This window comes from Artemia sp. Qi Xiang Cuo, chromosome 6 (assembly GCF_049724085.1).
Source record: "Artemia sp. Qi Xiang Cuo chromosome 6, ASM4972408v1, whole genome shotgun sequence".
NCBI classification, from domain to species: domain Eukaryota; kingdom Metazoa; phylum Arthropoda; class Branchiopoda; order Anostraca; family Artemiidae; genus Artemia; species Artemia sp. Qi Xiang Cuo.
In genome coordinates, this window is record NC_142799.1 from 28,888,639 (window position 1) to 28,911,164 (window position 22,526).

Consider the following 22,526-nt stretch of genomic DNA (forward strand, 5'->3'; position numbering starts at 1 on the left):
TGACATTCGCTGAGAGCGTGCACTTACAACAACAACAATATCGACCTTGGAACACCTGTGCTGTCGACCTCAATTCACCTATCGTGAATCAATAATTCCCCTTAGAAACAACAAATTAATCCCCCTTTCTTGACAGATCAATCAGCCAATGACATCATCTGTCAGACTTTAAAAATTTTCGCATAGAAACGATTCTGCAGGAATAGATCCAAGTCAATAATGTCTTTGCCTCGGAAACAACTCATTTGGTCGAACTCCAAAGGATATTAATAGCCAAAGGCCATGGAAACAATTCTCCAAGAAACATCTTAGCGATGAATTGTTTTAGCGCGGGAATCAGGTTTCTTATTAATTTGAAATGCATTAGCGCAGAGATGCCAAAAACAAAAGGAACACGCTGAATTACGTTTAGGGATTATTTGGGCGAAACTGTTTTAGACAGGTTATGGAACTATTTCGGCAAAACAGTTAGAGACATTTTTAAAGATGATTTTTGAAGAGATTTTAGAAGAGAATTTAATGGTGAAACTCTGTGGTCGTTATAATACACAAGTTTCATTTGAAAAGTGTTGTGAGGTCCTCTAACCCAACCCCAAAGGGTTCCAATCCTCCTACCCCAACCCCGAAGGCAGCCCCCGGTCCTCCCAGGGCCCCCCCCCCAAGCTCCCAAAGGGCCACCGGCGCCCCCAAAGGCCCACCCAGACCCCCAATGGCCATCCCCGGGCCCCCCGAAGGCCCATCGAGCTCCCAAAGGACCAACGGGGTCCCAAAGGCCCTCCACCGGTCCCCAAATGTCCCCCAGGCCCCCAACTGCCTCTCCCGGACCCCCAAAGGCCCTCCCTGTGCCCCAAAGGCCCACCCGGTGCCCCAGAGGCCCTCCCTGTGCCCCAAAAACCCACCCCCCGCCACCAACGGGCCCCCGGACCAGAGACGTGCTACCGGGATGCGCCGTGGTCCAGGAAAGCGCCGCAGGATGTACCGCAGGGATGCGTCGTGGGTCAGGAATGCACCACAGGGGATGCACCGCAGGGAGGCACCGCAGGAAAGTGCCGCAGGATGCGTCGCAGGGATGCACCGCAAAAAAAAAAGTAAACTAAAAAGTAAAAATTTCGAAATGTTATCCCCCAAACGCCCTCCTCAGACCCCCAAAGGCCCTCCCCCGGTCCCCAAAGGTTCCCCCGAGCTCCCAAAGGAACACCCGCCCGCAAGGGACCCACAGACCCTCAAAGGCTCACCCCGAGCACCCGTCGTTCGTTGATGTGTGTTGTCTGAAACCTATGATTTGGGATGTGTAGTTTGCTACTTCAGGCTTTTCTGAGCTAAGGTTTCCTAGTATTTCCTAGGTGAATGTTGTCTGAAACCAATAGTTTGGGATGAGTAGTTTGCTATTTCAGGCTTTTATGAGCTAGGTTTCTTAGCCTTTCGTTGGTGTGTGTTGACTGAAACTTATGATTTGGGATATGTAGTTTGCTATTTTTGACTTTTCCGAGTTGGATTTCTTAGTCTTTCATAGGTGTGTGGTGTCTGAAACCTAGGATTTGGGATGTGCAGTTTGCTATTTTCGACTTTTCTGAGCTGGATTTCTTAGTCTTTCATAGGTATGCGTTGTCAGAAAATTATGATTTGGGATGTATAGTTTGCTATTTCAGGCTTTTCTGAGCTAAGGTTTCCTAGTATTTCGTATGTGACTGTTGTCTGAAACCAATAGTTTTAGATGAGTAGTTTTCTATTATTGAATGTTCTGAGCTAGTTTTATTAGTATTTAGTTGGTGTGTGTTGACTGAAACCTATGATTTGGGATATGTAGTTTGATATTTTTGACTTTTCTGAGCTGGATTTCTTAGTCTTTCATAGGTGTGTGTTGTCTTAAACCTATGATTTGGGATGGGTGGATTGCTACTTTTGACTTTTCTGAGCTGGATTTCTTAGCCTTTCATAGGTGTTTGTTGTCTGAAACCTATAGTTTGGGATGTCTAGTTTGCTATTTTTGACTTTTCTGAGCTAGGTTTCTTAGCCGTTCATAGGTGAGTTTTGTCTGAAACCTATGATTTGGGATATGTAATTTGCTATTTCCGACTTTTCATAACCGGATATCTTAGTCTTTCGTAGGTGTGTGGTGTCTGAAACCTATGATTTGGGGTGTGTGGGTTGCTATTTTTTTGAATTTTCTGAGCTGTATTTATTATCCATTATTAGGTGTATTTTGACTGAAAACTATTATTTTTGATTGTTAATTTTCTATTTTATACTTTTATTATATAGATTTATTATACTATCATATTTGTTTCCTTTCAGAAAATTATGATTTGGGAGGTGTAGTTTGCTTTTTGGACTTTTCAGAGCTAGGATTCTTAGTATTTCGTAGGTGAATGCTGTCTGAAACTTATGATTTGGGATATGTAAATTACTATTTCGGTCTTTTCTGAGTTGGATTTATTAGTCTTTCATATGTGTGTAGTGTCTGAAAACTATGATTTGGGATGTTTAGTTTGCTATTTTCGACTTTTCTGAGCTAGTTTTCTTATCCTTTAATAGTTATTTTATGTCAGAACATTATGATTTGGGATGTGTATTTTGCTATTTCAGGCTTTTCTGAGCTAAGGTTTTCTAGTATTTCGTAGGTGAATTTTGTCTGAAACCACTAGTTTGGGATGTATAGTTTGCTAATTAAGACATTTCTGAGCTATGTTTATTAGTCTTTCGTAGGTGAATGATGTGTGAAAAAGATGTTTTGGGAGGTGTAGATGTCTAATTAATACTGTTATGAGCAGTAAATCTTAGACTATCATATTTGTGTGATGTATGAAACCTATGATTTGGGATGGGTGGTTTGCTACTTTTGACTTTTCTGAGCTGGATTTCTTAGCCTTTCATAGGTGTTTGTTGTCTGAAACCTATAGTTTGGGATGACTAGTTTGCTATTTTTGACTTTTCTGAGTTAGGTTTCTTAGCCGTTCATAGGTGAGTGTTGTCCGAAACCTATGATTTGGGATATGTAATTTGCTATTTCTGACTTTTCATAACCGGATTTCTTAGTCTTTCGTAGGTATGTGGTGTCTGAGACCTATGATTTGGGGGTGTGTGGGTTGCTATTTTTTGACTTTTCTGAGCAGGATTTCATAGCCATTCGTAGGTGTGTGTTGACTGAAACCTATGATTTGGGATGGTTAATTTGCTATTTTTGACTTTTCTGTGCTTTCAGAAAATTATGATTTGGGAGGTATAGTTTGCTTTTTGGACTTTTCAGAGCTAGGATTCTTAGTCACTCATAGGTGTTTGTTGTCTGAAACTTCGAGTTTGGGATGAGTAGTTGGCTATTTCAGACTTTTCTGAGCTAAGGTTTCTTAGTATTTCGTAGGTGAATGCTGTCTGAAACATATGATTTGGGATATAGTATTTCGTAGGTGAATGCTGACTGAAACTTATGATATGGGATATGTAAATTACTATTTCGGGCTTTTCTGAGTGGGAGTTCTTAGTCGTTCATAGGTGTGTTTTGTCTGAAACCTATGATTTGGGATGGGTGGATTGCTACTTTTGACTTTTCTGAGCTGAATTTCTTAGCCTTTCATAGGTGTTTGTTGTCTGAAACCTATAGTTTGGGATGAGTAGTTTGCTATTTTTGACTTTTCTGAGCTAGGTTTCTTAGCCCTTCTTAGTTGCGTTTTGTCTGAAACCTATGATTTGTGATGGATTGATTGCTACCTTTGAATTTTCTGAGCTGGATTTCTTAGTCTTTCATAGGTGTTTGTTGTCCGAAACCTATAGTTTGGGATCACTAGTTTGCTATTTTTTACTTTTCTGATCTAGATTTCTCAGCCTTTCATAGGTGTGTCCTTTCAGAAAATTATGATTTGAGATATGTAAATCACTATTTCGGGCTTTTCTGAGTTGGATTTCTTAGTCTTTCATAGGTATGTGTTGTCTGAAACCTGTGATTTGGGATGTGTGGGGTGCTATTTTTTTACTTTTCCGAACTGGATTTCATAGCCGTTCATAGGTGAGTGCTGTCTGAAACCTTATGATTTGGGATGGTTAATTTTTTATTTCAGGCTTTTTTGAGCTAGGTTTCATAGCCTTTCATAGGTGTTTGTTGTCAGAAAATTACGATTTGGGATGTGTAGTTTGCTATTTGAACTTTTCAGAGCTAGGATTCTTAGTCCATCATAGGTGTTTGTTGTCTGAAACCAATAGTTTGGGATGACTAGTTTGCTATTTCAGACATTTCTGAGCTAGATTTCTTAGCCGCTCATAGGAGTGTGTTGTCTGAAACTTATGATTTGGGATATGTAAATTACGTTTTCGGGCTTTTCTGAGTTGGACACTTCTAAATTTTTCCACACACGAAAACTTACACACACACACGTCAAAACTTACACACACAAAAGCTTAGACACACAAAAACTTACACAAACACACACACACACACAAAATAAAAAAAAAAATAAAAAACTTACAAACACACTAAAAAACTAACATTCACACAAAAACTTACATGTACACAAAAACTTACACACACACTAAAACTTACACACACGCACAAAAACTTACACACACACACAAAAACTTACAAACAACACACGAAAACTTACGCACACACACACACATACATACATACAAAAAACTTACACATGCACACGAAAACTTACATGCACATAAAAAATTACATTCACACAAAAAATTACACACACTCACAAAATCTTACACTCACACACAAAAACTTAAACACACACACACAAAAAATCAAACACACACACTAAAACTCACACACACACACACACACAAAAACTTACACACACACACATGAAAACTTACACACACACACACGAAAACTTACACACACACGCCAATACTTACACACACAAAAACTGACACACACACACACACACAAAAACTAACACATTCACACTAAAACTTACATCCACACAAAAACTTAAATGCACACAAAAAATTAAAAACACAAACAAAAAAAAACTCAAAAAAACACAAAACACAAACAAAATAACACAAAAAAAAACAAGAAATATAAAAAACTAACGAAAAATAATACACACACACAAAAAATGACACACACACACACACTCAAGAAAAAGCTTAAACATGCTCATAAAAACTTATATTCACACAAAAACTTACAAGCACACAAAAACTTACACACACACGCACACACACAAAACTCACACACACACACACACACGAAAACTTACACACACACGCCAAAACTTACACACACAAAAACATACACACACACACACACACACACACACACACAAACAAACTCACATAAACATGAACACAAAAAAAAACAAACACACACACTCAAAAAAAATAAAACACACACACACAAACACACACAAAATACACACACAAACGAAAACTTACACACACACGCCAAATCATACAAAAACAAAAAATTACACACACACACACACACACACAAAAAAAAACTTACAAATGAACATAACAAAAAACTCACACACACACGCACAAAAACTAACAAAAACACACACACACACACACACAAAACATACACACAAACACACGAAAAATCACACAAACACGCCAAAACTTACACACACAAAAACTTACACACAGACACACACACACAAAAAAACAAACACACACACACACACACACAAAAACTTACACACACACACACAAACACACACAAACTTACAAACACACACACAAAAACTTACACCCACACAAAAAGCTTAGACACACATAAACTTACACACACACACACAAAAACTAACACCCAAATTCAAAAACTTACATTCACACAAAAACTTACATGCACACAAAAACTTACACACACACACAAAAAAAAAAACACACTAACAAAAAAATACAAAAACACACACTAATACACCCACAAACAAAATTACACACACACACACACACACACACACACACACTTACACATGCACACGAAAACTGACATGCACACAAAAACTTACACAAACACACACACAGAAAACTTACACACACACACGTCAAAACTTACACACACAAAATCATAGACACATAAAAACTTACACACACACACAAAAAAAACTGACACCCAAACTCAAAAAATTACATGCACACAAAAACTTACATTCACACAAAAACTTATACACACGCACAAACACTATGACACACGCACAAAAACTTACACACACACACACAAAAACTTACACACACACACAAACGAAAACTTACTCACACACACGAAAACTTACACATACACATTCCAAAACTTACACATACACAAAAACTTACACACACTTACCATATCACAGTTACATTGTCTTAATTTTTCAAATTTCATTTTGAATTTCTGTCGTGAAATGCAAGAGTTGGAATATTTCAGTAGTGACTTGTTGTGCTTTACCTTCTCACAGTTACATTCTCTTGATTTTTCGAAGTTCATTTTGAATTTCTGTCATGAAATGCAAGAGTTGGAAAATTGGGGTCTTAGTCCACCAACCCGAATGGTGGATATCCACTAGCTCAGCATTGGGGTCCGAGTCCACCAGCCTGAACGGTGGAAATTCACTAGCTCAGATTTAGGGTCTTAGTCCACCAGCCTTAATGATTGAAATACTCTTGCTAAATTTTGTGTTCTAATTCCTAATTTATTATTGTTTTAATTTATCTTTTTATTTTTTTTTATTTTACATTATATTTATCTCTAATTTTAATTTAACCTAACCTTTTCCGGCGAGTATGGTTAGGTTAGGCTAGATTAAGTTAGGTTAGGTTAAGTTAGGTTAGGTTAGCCCATGTACGCTTCACTTAGGTTAGCTTAGGTTAGGTGAGAGACAGGCAAAAAGTTAGGTGTATGATTAGGTTAGGTTAGGTTAGCTTAAGCTAGAATAGGTTAAGTTAGGTTAGGCTAGGTTAGCCTACGTACGCGCGCGTACGTAGGCTAACCTACCCTACTATCCTAGTTAGGATAGGTTAAGTTAGGTTAGGCTAGGTTAGCCTACTAACCTATCCTAGTTAGGTTAGGTTAACTTAGGTTAGGCTAGGTTAGCCTACGTACGCGCGCGTACGTGTGTGTGTGTGTGTGTGTGTGTGTGTGTGTGTGTGTGTGTGTGTGTGTGTGTGTGTGTGTGTGTGTGTGTGTGTGTGTGTTGTGTGTGTGTGTGTGTTGTGTGTGTGTGTGTGTGTGTGTGTGTGTGTGTGTGTGTTTGTGTGTGTGTGTGTGTGTGTGTTTTTGTGTGTGTGTAATTTTTTGTGTGTGTGTAAGTTTTTGTGCGTGTGTGTAAGTTTTTGTGTGTGTGTGTAAGTTTTTGTGTGCCTGTAAGTTTTTGTGTTAATGTAAGTTTTTGCTTGTGTTTGTTAGTTTTTGTGTGTGTGTGTGTAATTTTTTTTTTTTCTATTATTTTTTTTGTGTGTGTAATTTTATTTTTTTGTTTGTTTTAGTGTTTGTGTGTTTGTGTGTGTGTGTGTAAGTTTTTGTGTGTGTGTGTGTGTGTATGTTTGTGTGTGTGTGTGTGTGTTTTTGTGTGTGTGTAGTTTTTGTGTGTTTAAGTTTTGGCATGTGTGTGTTAGTTTTTGTGTGTGTGTGTGTAAGTTTTTTTTGTGTGTGTGTGTGTGTTTGTAAGTGTTTGTGCGTGTGTGTGTGAGTTTTTTTATTTGTTAATGTGTAAGTTTTTTTTTGTGTGTGTGTGTGTGTGTGTGTTTGTGTGTGTGTGTGTGTGTGTAAGTTTTTGTGTGTGTAAGTTTTGGCGTGTGTGTGTTAGTTTTGGTGTGTGTGTGTGTGTGTGTGTGAGTTTTGTGTGTGTGTGTAAGTTTTTGTGTGCATGTAAGTTTTTGTGTGAATTGTTTTTTTCGTGTGGTTGCGTTTGTTTTTGTGCGAGTGTGTGTTTGTGTGTGTGTAAGTTTTTGTGTGTGTGTAATTTTTGTCGTGTGTGTGTAATTGTTCGTGTGTGTGTGTGTGTGTGTGTGAGTGTTTGGTTTGTGTTTGGGTTTGTGTTTATGTTTTTGTGTGCATGTAAGTTTTTGTGTGAATGTAAGTTTTAGTGTGAATGTGTAAGTTTTTGTGTGTGTGTGTGTGTGTAAGTTTTTGTGTGTGTAAGTTTTGGCGTGTGTGTGTAAGTTTTCGTGTGTGTGTGTGTAAGTTTTCTTGTGTGTGTGTGTAATTTTTTGTGTGTGTGTGTGTGTGTTAGTGTTATTTTGTGTGTGTTAGTGTTAGTGTGTGTGTGTGTAAGTTTTTGTGTGTGAGTTTAAGATTTTGTGCGTCTGTGTAAGTTTTTGTGTGAATGTAAGTTTTTATGTGCATGTAAGTTTTGGTGTGCATGTGTAAGTTTTTTTTATGTTTGTGTGTGTGTATGTGTGCGTAAGTTTTAGTGTGTGTGTGTAAGTTTTTGTGTGTGTGTTTAAGTTTTTGTGAGTGTGTTTAAGTTTTATTGTGTTTTTAATTTTTTGTGTACAGTTAATGTTTTTTTTGAATGTAATATTTTTAGTGTGTGTGTTAGTTTTTGGGTGTGTGTGTAAGTTTTTGTGTGTGTGTGTGTGTAAGTTTTTGTGTGTCTATGCTTTTGTGTGTGTAAGTTTTGACGTGTGTGTGTGTAAGTTTTCGTGTGTGGAAAAATTTAGAAGTGTCCAACTCAGAAAAGCCCGAAAACGTAATTTACATATCCCAAATCATAAGTTTCAGACAACACACTCCTATGAGCGGCTAAGAAATCTAGTTCAGAAAAGTCTGAAATAGCAAACTAATCATCCCAAACTATTGGTTTCAGACAACAAACACCTATGATGGACTAAGAATCCTAGCTATGAAAAGTTCAAATAGCAAACTACACATCCCAAATCGTAATTTTCTGACAACATACACCTATGAAAGGCTATGAAACCTAGCTAATAAAAGCCGGAAATAGCAAATTAACCATCCCAAATCATAAGTTTCAGACAGCACTCACCTATGAACGGCTAAGAAATCCAGCTCAGAAAAGTCAAAGGTAGCAATAAATTCATCACAAATCATAGGTTACAGACAACACACACTTATTAAATACTAAGAAATCTAGCTTAGAAAAGCCAAAAATAGTAATTTAAATATCCCAAATCATAGGTTTCAGACAACACTCACCTATGAACGGTTAAGAAACCTAGCTCAGAAAAGTCAAAAATAGCAAACTAGTCATCCCAAACTATATGTTTCAGACAACAAACACCTATGAAAGGCTAAGAAATTCAGCTCAGAAAAGTCAAAAGTAGCAATCCACCCATCCCAAATCATAGGTTTCAGACAACACACACCTATGAAAGACTAAGAAATCCCACTCAGAAAAGCCCGAAATAGTAATTTACATATCCCATATCATAAGTTTCAGACAGCATTCACCTACGAAATACTATATCCCAAATCATAAGTTTCAGACAGCATTCACCTACGAAATACTAAGAAACCTTAGCTCAGAAAATTCTGAAATAGCCAATTACTCATCCCAAACTCTAAGTTTCAGAGAACAAACACCTATGAGTGACTAAGAAATCCTAGCTATGAAAAGTCCAAAAAGCAAACTATATTCCCCAAATCATAATTTTCTGAAAGGACACATCTATGAAAGGCTAAGAAATCTAGCTCAGAAAAGTCAAAAATAGCAAATTAACCATCCCAAATCATAGGTTTCAGTCAACACACATCTACGAATGGCTATGAAATCCTGCTCAAAAAAGTAAAAAAATAGCAACCCACACACCCCCAAATCATAGGTTTCAGACATCACACACCTACGAAAGACTAAGAAATCCGGTTATGAAAAGTCAGAAATAGCAAATTACATAAGCCCGAAATAACTATGAAAAGCCCGAAATAGTAATTTACATATCCCAAATCATAAGTTTCAGACAGCATTCACCTACGAAATACTAAGAATCCTAGCTCTGAAAAGTCCAAAAAGCAAACTACACCTCCCAAATCATAATTTTCTGAAAGGACACACATATGATCGGCTAAGAAATCTAGCTCAGAAAAGTAAAAAATAGCAAATTAACCATCCCAAATCATAGGTTTCAGTCAACACACACCTACGAATGGCTATGAAATCCAGCTCAGAAAAGTCAAAAAAATAGCAACCCACACATCCCAAATCATAGGTTTCAGACACCACACACCTACGAAAAACTAAGAAATCCGGTTATGAAAAGTCGAAAATAGCAAATTACATATCCCAAATCATAGGTTTCAGACAACACTCACCTATGAACGGCTAAGAAACCTAGCTTAGAAAAGTCAAAAATAGCAAACTAGTCATCCCAAACTATAGGTTTCAGACAACAAACACCTATGAAAGGCTAAGAAATCCAGCTCAGAAAAGTCAAAAGTAGCAATCCACACATCCCAAATCATAGGTTTCATACAACACACACCTAAGAAAGACTAAGAAATCCAGCTCAGAAAAGTCAAAAAAAGCAAACTACATATCCCAAATCATCGGTTTCAGTCAACACATACCAACGAAAGACTAAGAAACCTAGCTCAGAAAAGTCAAAAATAGCAAAATACTCATCCCAAACTATTGGTGTCAGACAACATTCACCTACGAAATACTAGAAAACCTTAGCTCAGAAAAGCCTGAAATAGCAAACTATACATCCCAAATCATAATTTTCTGACAACGCATACATATGAAAGGATAAGATATCCAGCTCAGAAAAGTCTAAAATAGCAAACTACAAATCCCAAATAATAGTTTTCAGACAAAAAACAAAGATTAAAGACTAATACATAAATATAATAAAATTACAAAATATCTAACTACATCTCACTAATCATATGTTTCAGTCAACAAACACAAACGAAAGGCTAAGAAACCTAGCTCATAAAAGCCTGAAATAGCAAACTACTCATCCCAAACTATTGGTTTCAGACAACATTCACCTAGGAAATACTAGGAAACCTTAGCTCAGAAAAGCCTGAAGTAGCAAACTACACATCCCAAATCATAGGTTTCAGACAACACACATCAACGAACGACGGGTGCTCGGGGAGAGCCTTTGAGGGTCTGGGGGTCCGTTGAGGGCCGGTGGTCCTTTGGGAGCTCGGGGGGACCTTTGGGGACCGGTAGAGGGCCTTTGAGGGCCTGAGGCGGAAGTTTGGGGAATAACAATTTGAAATTTTTACTTTTTAGTTTACTTTTTTTTTACGGCACATCCTGCGGCGCATCCTGCGGTTCTTTCCTGCGGTACCTCCCTGCGGGGCATCCCCTGCGGCGCGTTCCTGAACCACGGCGCACCCTTGCGGTGCATTTTGTGGTACTTTCCTGGCCCACGGTGCATCCCGGCGGTGTTTCTCTGGCCCGGGGGACCTTTGGGGGCCGGGGGAGGACCTTTGGGGCACCGGGCGGGCCTCTGGGGCACTGGGTGGGCCTTTGGGGCACAGGGTGGGCCTTGGGGGGTCGGGGGGCGGCTGTTGGGGGCCGGGGGGACATTTGGGGCCGGGTGGCGGGCCTTTGGGACCCCGTTGGTCCTTGGGGCGCTCGTTGGGCCTTTGGGGGGCCCGGGGATGGCCTTTGGGGGTCTGGGGGGGCCTTTGGGGGCGCCGGTGGCCCTTTGGGAGCTTGGGGGGCCTTTGAGGACCGGGGGCTTCCTTCGGTGTTGGGGTAGGGAACCCTTTGGGGTTGGGTTAGAGGACCTCACAACATTGTTCAAATGAAACTTGTGGATTATAACGACCACAGAGTTTCACCATTAAATTCTCTTCTAAAATCTCTTCAAAAATCATCTTTTAAAATGTCTCTAACTGTTTCGCCGAAATAGTTCCATAACCTGTCTAAAACAGTTTTGCCCAAATAATCCCTAAACGTAATTCAGCGTGTTCCTTTTGTTTTTGGCATCTCTGCGCTAATGCATTTCAAATGAATAAGAAACCTGATTCCCGCGCTAAAACAATTCATCGCTAAGATGTTTCTAGGAGAATTGTTTCCATGGCCTTTGGCTATTAATATCCTTTGGAGTTCGACCAAAAGAGTTGTTTCCGAGGCAAAGACATTAATGACTTGGATCTATTCCTGGAGAATCGTTTCTATGCGAAAATTTTTAAAGTCTGACAGATGATGTCATTGGCTGATTGATCTGTCAAGAAAGGGGGATTAATTTGTTGTTTCTAAGGGGAATTATTGATTCACGATAGGTGAATTGAGGTCGAAAGCACAGGTGTTCCAAGGTCGATGTTGTTGTTGTTGTAAGTGCACGCTCTCAGCGAATGTCAAGGTCAATGTTGTTGTTGTTGACACACTTTGATTACGCAATCAAGTTCTCGGAAATTCACTTCCCCCTCGAGTCCTAGATCAATAACATTGTTCCCGTTAGAATTCAATGCGCATGTGCAACCTTCGTTTCGGAGTTATTACACATAGAAACATCAAATAAATCGACCTTGGAAAAAGAGGTCATTGACTGATTACGCAATCTTTCTCCCTAGGGAGGCTATGCCCTTATTTGGGTGTGCAAAAAAGTTATAGGTGGCAGCAGGGGTGGGCAATGGGGCTGGTACCCCCCATTCTACTCACGTATAGTATTTGTTATTGGGAAGTGTGCATACATTTTTTGGATGGGGGTGGGTGATATTTATGCTGGGGGGATCCACGGAGAGGATTCTCCATAGGGAGGGAAGTTTTGGGCGATAAATTTTTCATGGAAAATTTTACAGCGGATGAATTTGCCAGAATTCTCGTACGAAATTATTTTTATTTGTCTTACATTCTCTATACCAGCACAATTTTACCTGTGGAGATGTTAAGCGTAATTGTCGTGGGTATATTTTCCACCGGATTTAACTGTATAGAGGATCTTTCCACGGATGGGGGGGGAGATTTTTCACTGGACGTCAAGCCGGATACCCCGGCAATATCTAAAGAACAATAAGAAATGAAATAAATAAAAATAATTTTTTCCAACAGAAACTAACAAGGAACAATTAAAACAGAAACTAACAAACATAAAATATTTCTTATATGAAGGGGGTTTCCCCCCTCCTCAACACCTCTCTTTTTACGCTAAAGTATAAATATTGTCTTAATCCTCTAATACCGACTCCTGAAACATAAAGGTCTTTTAATTACAACAAGAAGAAGCTTTTATAAAAGTACTTAAAAACTTTAGCGTGACGAGCCAGGTGTCAAGGAGGGGTCTCTCACATACAAATTAATTTCAGGTTGTTGTATGTTTTAATATTTCTCCTTACTTTCTGTTAAAAAAAGAACTTGTTTTTTTTCAAACACAAAATTAAAAAAAAATTATAGTTAGTATTTTTTTTTTGGCCAATGTGGCCCAATTTAGATTTTTGTATATTTTGCGCTGAAATTATGATGACCATAGGCTTAAGTTTGGCTTATACAAAGCCGCTTTGGCTTAGTCAAAGTCACTTTGTTGGGTTTTTTTTCTCATCGCCTAGAATACTAACAATTATTAACCTGAGTTACCTTCTACTGTAGAGTAAAACCCTCTCAAAATAGCTGAACTTAAAGCATCTGCTTCTTGATTGTATTAATTTAAAATTTTAAAACCATTCACATAAAGAAGATTTTTAAGAAAAGTGAAGAGCCAAATTGAAACCCGATCAGACGATCAAAAATAAAGTAACATAATGATTCAAACTTATAAGAAATAGTAATTACTGTCAATAAATAAAAGCAACCCAAAACGTACAGAGGTTGAAATGATAAATCACATCAAATATAAAAATAACAAATACTACTATAGAGGGATAAATAAATCGTAAAACTGAAAGGAATCCAAGCGAACAACTAAGTCAAACTTAATACTGGCAGATATTGCCACAAACAGGAGTAAGGCTACTAAACCTTCACCCCCTAAACCTTCTAAGTGCCAGACTGCTGTCTAATATTTACTGGAAATGATTCGTATTGCACCATGTCTTTTATTTGTCATAACATCAACAACAAAAAAACAACAAAAATGCAACAAAGCTAATAAAAAATTATGAATAACAATGATACTAAACCCCTACCCCACCACCCTCTCTATCTCCAACCCTCTAAACGGCTTGAGTATGAGTTGCGCTTTATTGAAAATAATAAGAATTTTTAACAGGGTGTTTTTTTTCCTCAACACATCAGAAAGAAAATGAAAAATCACCACAATAGTCACTGCTATAGTACTGGAGAAAACTATTGGAAATAGACTGGTTATTTAAAATATAATTATACTAATTCCTTAAAGCCTCAGTAATATTTTGATTTTTTCAGCGTTCTAATCACAAGAAACAAATGTTTAAAATGTATTTTGTTTTCAGTAAAGCACAAATGATAATGTATTCATTTTTGCTCCTGTTTGTTTCAATATTCATCTATAAAGTATTTTTTATCTTCATGCTTCGTATAATTATTTATTATAAATTCTGTTATTTTTGGGTTTTTATTCATTTGCCATATAGACAGTGTTTGGGCTCATTTCAGTTTCAATTATTATACGATTATCTTAGGTTTTAATATGGCTCACTACTATTCTTTACAAAAGTTTTTCAATTTCATTTTTATTTGACACAGATTTATTATTGGCTAAATTTGTGATCTTTTTTAAAGATTTTTCAATTGTGTGCCTAAGAATTAAAATGTTGAAATGGTATTACGAATTCGGACTCAATTTGAATATTTGGTCAATTTTACTATCAGCAGTGATTTTTGCAAGAAAATTTTGCTATAAAACTTTGGATGGATGGAAAGGGGGGGGGGGTATTATTTAGATGAACTGTGTATTTGCGTAATTTGGGGTCTTCTATAAGACTTCTACATATCTTGACTCCCATTTTGTTGCCTCTTGAATATGTATGTATATATCCACCTTTAAAAATATGTTTATATGGTATACTCTTTTATAATTGTTTGTTTATTCAAATGAATGCATACCAGAGTCATATGTTGAAACAATATGTGCTTTGCTGTCTTAAAAGAAAATCAGGAAAACAGTTGGACGTAAATAATCCGTACAACCAGATTTGCTTCCTTTATTTTTGTCTTAATTAGGATCCCTCGTTCCCGAAGTTCTAATTGAGGTGCATACATGGCCCGTAATATTATTTCCTTGTTTATCCACTGTTCAAGTAGGCTTCGCCTCAAGTTCCTTGAAACTCAGGGAAAAACATAGTTTGGTCTCTTTGAGCATATTTTGAGTGCCATGAATCAACACAAAAATTTATTTCATACTCTCTCGTAAAAATGTCCCCATGTCTCTGTCTACCTACCCTATAGCTTTAAACAAATCTGAGAAAACAACATTTGTTCACTCAATTTCAGATATAACGTGTCGATACAAACAATTTTCAAAACTTTTTGTTTTGAATAATGTCTACCCAACACCGTCTGCAAGTCTTGTGAGCTACAAGCCATTTAGAGACGGAAAGCACTACGGACCAATTTTAGGGTGTCACGAATAGATACAGCCAAAATTAGTTACAAATACGAATTTGTATATTTTTTATTGCATATTATACATGAAACAAAAACACATGTATTTTGCGCATTTCTTGGCCACGTTGCTTATAAATTTATGTGTGCCAGTTTTTTGATGTCTCGATTATTTTAGTATTTTGTTCTGGAATGATCAAAAACACTCGAAGTCGAGTGACTAGACTGAACAAATGTATTATAAGTCGTAGTTGATCAGAAAAAGAGTTTGGGGTCCGTTTTTCAGTGAAACAAATTTTTGCAAGTGCTTTTTTGTGCATAAGGGTGTTCTTGATCCTATAGTTTGCGATTAAAAGTCTCATGCTTTCAGTTAAATAATTTTTGAGCCCTTTTCCTGACAAATCAATATTTAGGAGACAAAATGTTTTCCCACTCTTATCCATTTCCATAACCATAATACTTGAAGTCCCTGTTCCCTCTTCAAACACATTGAGAGTTTTAACTCGATCCCTGCAGTCATTTCCGAGACGTTACGGATATACTATTATAAAAATTGTTGCTAGGCTTACGCAAGTTAGATATAAGTGTATTTCTCGTATTTAGTGTTTTATTACGTTAAGGGTATATTTTTGGTATTTAGTGCATGTTCCACTTCAAGGGTATAGTTGGGTATGTGTTGTTTTTAAGTGCTTGTTTCTGCCTTCTTTTCTATTCAAGGTAGTGGAACACCATGACAAAGAACCTGGCAGCCAATGAGAGGCTACTTTGGGGGTCAGGGAACCAGAATTCTATGCTTGGGCCTTGGAAGATAAGAAGGGGAAAAGACAACTTGTGGACAGTTCAGCTTTGAGAATCACCAGTGACAATAAGTGGTTAGAGGAACACCGCTGGGAGAGTTCGAGCAACCTCCACCTTTCTATAATATACGGTGCGCTGGGAGAGTTTAACAATAACCTCCACATCAACTGCCGTCGGAGAGTTCCAGTAACCTCCACTAGTAAACCATAGACGGCGAGCTTGGAGGATGCAGCAGCAACCTCCAAATCAACTCTGCCAACCGGTGCAAGTTGACTATAGCTCGGATTCTCTACGGCTTCAAGAAGACTGTTCACGAGTGTACTCTAGTATTGTATTTTGTTTATTAGTTTATTAAAGTAGTTTTAGCAACATCTTGAGTAGATACGAATCCTGCAAACCACGCTACCCAAGGTCTTGTCCTCGTGGAGGCTTAATCACCCCCCACTGGGGACCAATAAGACGATATTTCTTTAGAGAAATACAACATACTTCCAATTGGTGGCAGCTGCTCACGGTGTTGTTTACTATTCTTTAGAAAATCTTTTCTAATAATTCATTAAGCTGTCTCTATTTCCTAGCCTTAAATTTAAAACCATGCCGGCCGACTTAGAAGCCCATGTTAAAGACCTTGAAGCTAGGCTAGCAGATGCAGAGGCTTGTCTGTCATCGCAGAGAGTTAGTTATGATATTTACCAACCAACTCCTCCTATGCCTGTTAATTATTATATAGAACTATGTCCACCATTTCTTATACTTTCGCATCTAGCCGATATTCATTCCTGGATTTTAACTCTAAAACAAATACAAAAGAGTCAGTCCAAGGGGGACGCCTCAATGGTGTCTCAGGCTATCTGTTACACCATGGGGGAGACTCAGAGATTTCTGTATAATGTTGATCCGGACAATATCAAAAATCTTTCAGACCTCGAAAGAACCCTTAAAATAGCTTTTTGGCCAGAAAAAAGTGTAGGACAAAAACTAAAAGAATTAGTTAGAGAAAAACAGAAAGAGAACGAATTACTCTCTCAATTTTATTCTAGAATAGTTGTTAAGGCAAAGGATTATTGCAAGTCAGCCGACCATAATGACACCAGTAGTCTCATATCAAACATTTTTAAAAGTGGCTTAACAACTAGTATCGCGCGCCGAGTAATGGAACAAGCATTACGAGATTGTGATAATGATGAACTACTTGAACTAGCTAGGAAATTTGAAACAATAGACTTAACATTTTGTAGTCCTAATGAAGTTTTAACTGCAACAGTCAACAGTCAAAACATTAACCATGATATGTCACAAAGCCGAACTCCCTCTATGTCAAGATCAACTAGAGGTAATTATTTGAGGAATGATTTTAGTGGTAGAAATAACGCTCGCATAAAATGTTGGAATTGCAGGGGTCCACATAGACAATCTGAATGTAAGGAACCTACAACGTGTATCCGCTGTGGTGAAATAGGGCACAATTCAAAATTTTGTTTAGCTCCAGCGCCTATAAATCTACCCCAAACAAGCCAAAAAAGCTAAATTATTCGACTTTACCGGAGGTAGAGTCGAACCTTATGCGAAGTCCTCCAATAAATAATATTTCCTCTGTGAAGTATTCTGATTCACAAATTTGTTATTTGAGTATACAAGAATCAACCACCTGTTTCTCATTTCCATTTATGTATAATGCAAAATTGTGCTAATCTATTAAAATTTCAGCATTTATTGACGCCGGTTGTCAAAGGCTACTCATATCGGAAAATTTATTCTACAGCCTTCCTGAGCAAATACGAAAGAAAATTAAAACGTCATTTTCAGCTGTAAAATCCTTGAGTGGAAATATTTTGCCTGTTTTGGGGAAAATCAAAATTCTTGTTGCTATATGTGAAGGAGTGAAACAAAGGAAAATTCATTGGGAATTTCTTGTTATTAGAGAACTTAAGTTTCCTCTAATAGTCGGCTATGATTTCTTAAATTGCTTGGAAATTTCTCTTGACAACCGTCAAAACCAAATCAGTTTAGGCTCCAATAGTCCACCTCAAGAAAATTTTAGCGCATTTTTTGCCGAAAACACTGGTAACACTTGTACAGGAAATGTATATGTAGCTAAACAGATAACCACTTCACCAAACTCTTTTAGAATAATCAAAGGGAAACCGCAATCTAGTAACCAAAGTCCTGTAGCTCATGGGGATTGTCTGATGTTCACGCCTTCAACAGCGTGGCAAATATGTATTTCATAGTCAATCAGTGAAGTGTCTCATTCCTCATTTCCCTTAGTATTTTTTAACCCCACGCAATATTAAGTAACCTTAGGAAGAGGTAAATTAATGGGACATTTTGAGCTTGTCCCCGAAGATTTAGCCTCCAGCTCTGGGTTAATTGCAGCCTGTACCGAAAAAGAATTTTCTCAAAGCAATAAAATTCAGGTAGATTTAAAAACCGAATGGCCTAATGATGAATTTTTAAAACATATTAATACCGGAGAATTAGCCGATAAAAATAGGGAGAAATTTAAAACTTTCATTTGTAAATTTAAAGATGTATTTGCTCGCCCTGCTTATGATATAGGGGGTAATGACTTAGATGGATTTGTCGTTCCAATTGATGAAACAGTTCCAATTAAAAGCAAAAAACAATTTCCATTACCATTTTTAATGCAGGAAGTAATTATGAAGCACGTTAAGGAAATGCTTCGAGCTAAGATTATTGAAGTGGGTCGATCTCCATTCAACTCACCTTTTTTTATCATTGGCAAACCTAATAAAGAGGGGAAAATCTTGCCAAAACATCTTTGGAACGAAGAAAACAGTAGGTTCTTAATTGATCTTAGAGAACTCAATAAAGGTATCAAAGATAGTCAGTGGGAAATTCGCAGAATTGAAGAAGTTATAACTGATATGGCTGGGAAAAAACACTTTTCTACATTAGATATCAAACACTCCTTTTATGCATGCAATTTATCCGAAGAAGGTCGCCAATTATTTTCTTTCAATGTTAAAGGTATGTCATACCGATTTTTGAAAGCACCAATGGTAGCTAAAAGCAGTTCTAGACAATTTTTAGAATTTTTGGGAATAATTTTTCAGGACGTCCCTAGTAAAACAAGTGACGAAATAAATTTCTCTGATTTTCTCAGTTGGTACGTAGATGACCTAACAATACCTACGGAAAGCAAAAATTTGAAGATCATTTCAGACATTTACAAATTGTTTTTGAAAGGATACGTGAACTCAACCTTAAACTCAATTTATCAAATTGCTGTTTTTTGCAAATTCAGTCAATTTGTTAGGATTCAAAGTCTCAGCTGAAGGGATTTCTCCCCAGGTATCAAAGGTTGAAGCGATTAGGGTGTTGACACCGCCTAAGAACGTTTCGGACGTTCGTAGTTTCCTAGGCATGACTTCATTTTTACGAAGTTTTTACCTCAACTACGCAGAAATTTTATATCCTTTGGTTCGCCTAACTAGCAAAAATGCCCCATTTTGGACCCACCGAAATGGAGGCTTTTGAAAAACTAAAATCTGAACTTACTAATCCACACACAATTCTACTCCGCTTTCCGTCGAAATCAGAAGACTTTCATTCGTTCACAGATGCTAGCATGAAAGATATTAGCGCTCTACTTTGTGTAAAATGCAAAACCACAGATCGCTTTGAAATAGTTGCAAACTATTCTAAAATTCTCAGCGGACTTGCATCTAGATATGACAATCATAATAGAGAATTATTCGCACTTTATTCCGGGGATTAAACATTTTCAAAAAACCTTTCTATGGTCCGCTCATACACATTGCTATACAGATTGCAGGGCCCTATCGTATTTAAAGAGAGCTAAAGACGTAAATAGCAATTTATACCGTATTGCTGTTTTAATAGACAGTGAGCAATTTACCTTTCATCACATTCCTGGAGTTAAAAATCCTAGCGACTATTTGAGCCGCCCTAGTTCTGAATTTGTTGAAAAATACAGAAAAGTTAATCTTGATGAATTGGAACAGAAATTTGGCTGCCTTCAAGGTGAATATGTTTATTTTATTGGACTAGGAGAGAAGGAACTCAGACAGGCTCAAAAGCGCGATAAAGAAATAAAAGCAGCGTACAAATTTTTGGAAACTGTACCCGGAAAACGATTTGATTTTCGGGAAATGGATTCTCAGGACTTGGACTCAAATTCTGTAATTTTTAGTAGTCGGTCAACCTTAAGGGGTAGGTCTATCGTGCCTATTAGTCACGAGGAAGTCATGACAAGGGGTCATGTAATCCAGAGGGAAGCCACTGAGGCCCCTCTAAGGGATGCAAAAAGGGTTGAATCCATAGGGATGCAGAAAAGGGTGGCATTCCAGCGCGCAAAGGTGGTATAAGCTTGTGCTCACAGGAAATCATGTACATGAATCGGGTATAGAGTTTCCCAGGCTAAAAATTGAGGCAAATGAAGCAAATATATTACCAAAATGGCTTCTAAAATATGAACTGGTAATTCATAATGGGCTAGTTTATGCAGTCGATAGTACTGGAGATAAAAGACGTGTAAATAAGTATAAAATTTTGGTACCAAAAGAACTTATCTCCACAACTATTGCCCTAATGCATAACAAATTATTGTTAGGTGCGCATCAAGGGTATATAAAAACGTTACAGCGAGTACGTGAATTTGCAGCTTTTGAAAACTTGCTGGTGCTTGTACAAAATTATATAAAAAATTGTAATTCATGTCTTCGTCGAAATATAACGGGTCCTATGCTGAACCCAAGTTTGGCTGAAAATATTCCTCTGTCGTACCTATTTCATGCATTTTCTATAGATAGTGCAGGGCCCATGCCATATGAATGTGCAAATGGAGATTTCCATATCTTAATAGCTATAGAGCATTTTACCAAATATGTAATAGTAGTCCCCTTCCCAAACATTAATGCTTTACACGGTGATTCTCCTCAAATTAAGGAAATTATGGATTGATTATAGAGAAATGAAAAAAAAACTGGTTTTAGAATAGTCGAACAAGAGGACAGTGACTAATAACAAAAATAGTTTAGGGAAGGAATGAAAATTAATTTAAAACAGGCATGAAAAAAAGAAATAAAAATGTGTTTTTTCAATAAAAAGAAGGGGAGAAATGTAAAGATTGTTGCTAGGCTTACGGAAGATAGATATAAGTGTATTTCTCGTATTTAATGTTTTATTACGATAAGGGTATATTTTTGTATTTAGTGCATGTTCCAATTCAAGGGTATAGTTGGGTATGTGTTGTTTTTAAGTACTTGTTTCTGCCTTTTTTTTCTATTCAAGGTAGTGGGTCACCATGACCAAAAACCTGCCAGCCAATGAGAGGCTACTTTGGAGGTCATGGAACCAGAATTCTATGCGTTGGGCCTTGGAAGATAAGAAGGGGGAAAAGACAACTTGTGGACAGTTCAGCTTTGAGAACCAACAGTGACAATAAGTAGTTAGAGGAACACCGCTGGGAGAGTTCGAGCAACCTCCACCTTTCTATAATATACGGTTTGCTGGGAGAGTTTAACAATAACCTCCACATCAACTGCCGTCGGAGAGTTCCAGTAACCTCCACTAGCCAACTATAGACGGTGAGCTTGGAGGGTGCAGCAGCCACCTCTAAATCAACTGTGGCAGTCGGTGCAAGTTGACTATAGCACGGATTTCTTATTTCTTTTTTTCATGCCTGTTTTAAATTAATTTTCATTCCTTCCCTAAACTATTTTTGTTATTAGTCACTGTCCCCTTGTTCGACTATTCTAAAACCAATTTTTTTTACATTTTTCTATAATCAATCCATAATTTCCTTAATTTGAGGAGAATCACCGTCCATTACGGCTTCAAGAAGACTGTTCACCAGTTTACTCTAGTATTGTATTTTGTTTATTAGTTTATTAAAGTAGTTTTAGCAACATCTTGAGTAGATACGAATCCTGCCTACCACGCTACCCAAGGTCTTGTCCTCGTGGAGGCTTGAGCACCCCCACTGGGGACCAATAAGACGGTATTTCCTTAGAGAAATACAACATACTTCACACTATTTTCATTGCCTGGATAAATATACCATATTTGATTTACCTCACTACTTCACCGCGAGTAGATTCAAAGTTCCACAAAGGTAAAAAGTGTCAAAATTTTTAGGTGGGAGTGGAAACAATCACTAATGGGCCCTCACACCCCTCCATCTAAATACAAAATATGAGGTACCCTTGACTCCCCCTTGCCCAACACTCCAATAGCTCTAGTTCGATCTTCACAAGTCGTTCTCAAGATGTTGTAGATATGCTATTTTTCGAATCTGGATGTATCGTTCCTATCAACTTACTTCTGCCCCTCCCATAAGTCAAAATTTGAGGGTTACTCTGCCCCAGTACCCCTTGA